The sequence below is a fragment of the Schistocerca serialis genome, chromosome 6, assembly GCF_023864345.2.
Source record: "Schistocerca serialis cubense isolate TAMUIC-IGC-003099 chromosome 6, iqSchSeri2.2, whole genome shotgun sequence".
NCBI classification, from domain to species: Eukaryota; Metazoa; Arthropoda; class Insecta; order Orthoptera; family Acrididae; genus Schistocerca; species Schistocerca serialis.
The window spans coordinates 60,399,408-60,405,839 of record NC_064643.1 but is presented as its reverse complement, the minus strand read 5'-3'; positions in this window follow the sequence as shown (position 1 = coordinate 60,405,839).

Here is a 6,432-nt window from a genome sequence, read left to right as displayed (position 1 = left end):
GTTAGAGTGTCTCGGGAAAACCCAAGAAGGGCTTCGGTCACAAAGGGTGCAGGCTGAACACAGGAACCATTGGTATAACAGTTGTCGTAGCTGTGTTGGGAAAGCACCAGAGCTCCAAGCGCTAGTAGAAAGCACTGATGCTCAAATCGTCAAAGGCACTGAAAGCTGGATAAAGCCAGATGTAAGTTCAGCGAAAATTTTTGTGAAGAACCTAACGGTGTTCCGAAAGGATAGGCTAAACACGGTTGGTGGTGGCGTGTTTGTTGCTGTCAGAAGTAGTTTAACTTGTAGCGAAATTGAACTAGTTACTTTCTTTGAGTTAGTATGGCCAGAGGTTATTGTTGGTAACCGGAATAAAATAATAATTGGATCCTTTTACCGACCTCCCAATTCAGATCATACAGTTGCTGAAAGTTTCAAAGAAAACTTGAGTTTGATTTCAAACACGTATCCGACTCATATGATAATAGTTGGTGGTGACTTTAATTTACCTTTGATATGTTGCCGAAAATACATATTTAATTCCGGAGGTACGCATAAAATATCATCCGAAATTGTGCTAAACGCATTATCTGAAAACTATTTCGAGCAGTTAGTCATGAGCCCATGCGAATAGTAAACGGTTGTGAAAACACACTTGACCTCTTAGCAACAAATAATGTTGAGTTAATGACGAGCATCAAACCTGATTCAGGGATTAGTGAACACAGGGTTGTCGTAGCGAGATTGAATGTTGCAATCCCCAAATCCTCGAGAAATATACCTATTCAAAAAAGTAGATAAAAATTCACTTGACGCCTTCCTGAGAGACAATCTCCACTCATTCCAAATTAATAATAAAATTTAAGCCAAACTAACTTCGTATGAAATTGTTTGAGCAACAGAACAAAGAGAACCTAGTAAAGAATAATTTGAATTAGAAGATCAACCAGCAATTATAACAGTATAAACACCTAATCTAGTACAGCATAAAAAAAACAAAAATCCATAAAAAAAGAACATATATAAGTTAAGTAAGGGAAAATCACTCAAACAGCCAAGGAAATTATTAAATTAAAAACAGGAGAAAAGTAATAAAGTAAATAATTAGATATAATAGGAATTGGCTGCTCCTTACAAATTAACTTCGTAGCATCACTAAAGGGTTGAGGAATTCCAGCAAAACCTACTTTATTTGGACCCTTTCGAATTTGAATGTAACCTAAAACCTTACGCTCTAATAAAGTTAAAAAAGCAACACTAATTAAAACACAAATAACTAATAAAAGAAAATTCAAAATAAACATAAATAAATCATAAAGTATCAATACTGTTTGTAGAAAAAATCTACATAAATGAATTCTAAATTCAACACATTAATCTGTCAAAATAGTAATTTAATTAGTATTAATCAATAAAATAAAAAATATTTCAACCATATGGTCCTTTCGTACTAATATGAATTAATAATCTTAGGATAGAAACCGACCTGGCTCACGCCAGTCTGAACTCAGATCATGTAAGAATTTAAAGGTCGAACAGACCTAATTACTGGGCTACTGCACCCAAAATTTTTCTTAATCCAATATAGAGGTCGCAATCTGCTTTGTCGATATGAGCTCTCAAAAACAATTACGCTGTTATCCCTAAGGTAACTTAATCTTATGATCATAAATGATGGATCAAAACAACAAACATAAATAAATGATATACTAATGAAGAGTTTATTTATTCTTCATGTCACCCCAACAAAACATCATCATTAAATATAGAAAGACAAACAAAAAACTATATAAAAATAAAATGTTAAGCTCTATAGGGTCTTCTCGTCCTAAAGAAAAATTTAAGCCTTTTGACTCAAAAGTTAAATTCAAAAATTTATTAAGAGACAGTTGATTTCTCGTCAAGCCATTCATTCCAGCCACTAATTAAGAGACTAATGATTATACTACCTTTGCACGGTCAAAATACCGCGGCTCTTTAAAAATCTGCTCAGTGAGCAAGCCAGACCTCAAAGTATTTTCAAGAGGACATGTTTTTGATAAACAGGCGGAAATCAATTTCGCCTAGTTCCTTATAATAAATTCACAAGGTAAAAATTATATACAAATAAATATACTAATTCTATCATTATTACAAAAATTTCAAAATTAAATCTATAATCTTAATAAAAAACCTAAAATAATTATAAAATCAAAAATAAAAATAATGAACTAAAACGTAATCTTAGAGATAGCTGGTTTAAAGCTTACTATTATATTTTATAAAACAAATTATAGGTTATTAACTTCAAAGCTTATCCCTTAAAGAATAAATAAGTTAATATTTATACCTAAAAAATTAAATAAAAACAATTACCTTCAAAAAATTAGATTTTTTCTTAAGAAACTAGATATCTTGGGAAACGATTAACATCTCATTTCTATAAATAATTTAATAATACTTATGATACATTAACTATAAATTATTTATAAATCAACCCAAATCCAGACAAGTAAAGTAAATACTAAAATTTTGATAAACCCTGATACAAAAGGTACAATAAATAAAATCTACTTTTAAAAATTTAAAATAATATTTCGTACAACAATTACATTACCAATAAACTATAATCTAAAAAATCAATTCTACAATATATACTAAGACAAAATTCGACAAAATTATTTTTATTAAATAATTAAATAAACAAAAAATAAATATAATAAAATAAATAATCAAGAAATCCTGATTTGCACAGAAAAATTTTCAGGGTAAATGAAACACTTTACTAATAAGTTATATCTTGAAACTCTTCCTAGATACACTTTCCAGTACATCTACTATGTTACGACTTATCTCATCTAAATTGAAGCTAAATTAAAATAATAAAATAGAATAGTCAATAATGAGAGCGACGGGCGATGTGTACACACCTCAGAGCCAATATCAGTTAAATTAAATAAATTAAATTACTATCAAATCCACCTTCATTAATAGTATTTCACCATCAAATCCGTTATAAACAAAAATCTATTGTAACCCACCTCCTCTTAATTATAAGCTGCACCTTGACCTGAAATATTTTATAATTATAAATCTTGAGAATTATAACTCTAAAATGATTGTCTGATAACAGAGATATACAAACAAATAAATTAAGTAGAGTAAATCGTGTATTATCAATCACGGGGTAGGTTCCTCTGAATGGAATGAGATACCGCCAAATTCTTTGGGTTTAAAGACCTTAAGTAATAGTACCCTGGTAAATATAATTAACATTTAAAATAATAGGGTATCTAATCCTTGTTTATTATTCAAATTTCACAGATTCATAAAAAGAGCTATAAATAAATTTTAACATTTCACCTTACAAATTTATATTTTAACCCTAAAAATATAAATAACTGTTTTAACCAATAATATTCACTTGTATCAATCGTATAACCGTGGCTGCTGGCACGAATTATGCCGATACTAAATCAATTGCTAAATCCAAAATCACTTGATAATTAAATCAAATTACTGCAAAATAGAACATTTAGTTTAACAAAACTTACATATAATACAAAGAAAAAGTGAATAAATTAAGCAAGAATAAAACTTTTGGAAACAAAATAAGAAATTTAAAAATATATAAAAATAATGAAAAATAAAAGATTCAAATATTAAAAGAAAAAAAAAGAAAAAAACACAAAAATGACAAAAAAAAAGAAACCCGCCCTAGGATGACCACAACAACTTCTCTATTATATATAAATAAAGATTAATATGGAACATGTATACCAATAAATGTATAATATTCTTTCTTATTTAATCTTTCTTTTCACTAATAATAAAGAAAGATTAAATAATATAATAAATATATTTTATACAATTATGTAAATTAATGTAATATGGTATTAATATAAAATTAACTTTATATTAAGTTAACTTAAATATTAATTAGTTAAATAATCTAATTATAGATAATTTATTAATTTATATTATTATAATTAATATAATTATTTATATTAATATAAAATTTTATATTTAATAATATTAATTATATTTATTATATCCAATTATAATAATATTTAATATTAATTTACATATTATTATATAAATTATAATATAATAACCTATTTTAAGCTAAAAACATAAGTAGCTATAATCCTAGGTAAATAAATGTATTAAAATAATCATTTAATAATTATAAAATAACATTATAGGTATTTAAATTTAATTAAATGTAGTATATTAATATAAATTATTTATTATATATAATATATATTCAGATTATCCTAAACGAGATAAATTAATTAGAAATAACCAAAATAATACATAAACAAATTTAAAAAAAAAATTTTAATTTATATATTAAATATAAATGAAGTGCCTGATTAAAGGGTTACCTTGATAGGGTAAATCAAGTAAATAAAATTACCTTCATGAAAAATTACATAAGACAGAATTAAACTACCTCCTTTAGTATAAAAAACGAACGTGCATCATACACCTTAATGTAAAAAGGTAAGCTAAACAAGCTAATGGGTTCATACCCCATTTATAGAGGTATCAATCCTCTCCTTTTTAATGACCAACAACTCTACAAAACTTCTCTTCCTATCAACATTAATGATAGGAACGATCCTGTCCATTTCATCAAACTCCTGATTTGGAGTTTGATTAGGACTTGAGATCAACTTACGTTCATTTATTCCACTCCTAACAAGAAATGAAAATATAATAATAAATGAATCATCAATTAAATATTTTATTGTCCAAGCAATAGCATCGACAATACTATTATTTTCAATTTTGCTGATTCAAATAAAGTATCCAATAGGATGAGAAACAGAATTTATTCCATCAATAATAATTAGATCTAGATTATTATTAAAGATCGGGGCTGCACCCTTTCATTTCTGATTTCCAGAAGTAATAGGAGCTTCAAGATGAAATAACTGTTTAACACTAATAAAATGGCAAAAAATTGCCCCAATAATGGTACTATCTTATTGTATTCAACTAAGAACTTTCATTTGAACAATTATTATTCTAAGAATTATTATTGGGGCAATAGGTGGTTTAAATCAAACATCCTCAATTAGACATTTAGGGTGAATAATTAGATCCCTAACAGTTAGAGAAAACATTTGAGAACTATACTTTACTATTTATTCACTATTAAGATTAATTATGGTCTTATTATTTAAGCAAATAAATCTATTTTTTATAAACCAAATTTATTCAACCAGAAATATAAAAACTGAAATTAAATTCATAATATTTTTATCCCTTTTATCCTTAGGTGGTTTACCACCATTTCTTGGATTTCTACCAAAATGAATTGTAATACAACCATTGATAGAAAATAACATAACAACTATTATAACAATTATGGTTGTATTAACTACAATTACACTTTATTATTATATACGTATTAGATTCTCAGCCCTAATTATGTCATACACAGAAAATTCGTGATCTATAAAAATAAAGTCTCAAAAATCAAGAATTATTCTTCCTATAACAGTAATAATTTCAACAATAGGATTAATCTCAACATCAACCTTAATCTCATTATACTAAGGACTTAAGTTAACCAAACTAATAACCTTCAAAGTTATAATTAAAAGAATAATCTTTTAGGCCTTAGTAAAATTTTACACCTCTAGAATTGCAGTCTAGAATCATAATTGAATATAAGACCTAAAGCATGGTAAGAGAGAAACATCTTGTAAGTAGATTTACAGTCTACCACCTTAAATTCAGCCATCTTACCGCAAAAATGATTATTCTCAACAAACCATAAGGATATTGGTACTTTATACTTCTTATTTGGAGCGTGAGCAGAAATAGTAGGAACATCAATAAGAATACTTATTCGTGCTGAACTTGGTCAACCAGGATCTCTAATTGGAGATGACCAAATTTATAATGTCATTATTACAGCCCACGCATTTGTAATAATTTTTTTATAGTAATACCTATTATAATTGGTGGATTTGGTAATTGACTCGTACCATTAATAATTGGTGCACCAGATATATCGTCCTCACGAATAAATAATATAAGTTTTTGATTATTACTGCCTTCACTATCCCTTCTTCTTACATCTTCTATAGTAGATAATGGTGCTGGTACAGGATGAACAGTTTACCCTCCTCTTGCAGGAGCTATCGCACATGGGGGGGGCGTCTGTAGACCTAGCTATTTTTTCACTTCACTTAGCAGGTGTATCATCTATTCTTGGTGCAGTAAACTTCATTACAACAGCAATTAATATACGATCAGAAAGTATAACTCTAGACCAAACACCTTTATTTGTCTGATCTGTAGCTATTACAGCCCTTCTCCTCCTTTTATCGCTTCCAGTATTAGCAGGGGCTATTACTATACTATTAACAGATCGAAATTTAAATACATCATTCTTTGACCCTGCAGGAGGAGGTGACCCAATTCTATATCAACACCTATTCTGATTCTTTGGGC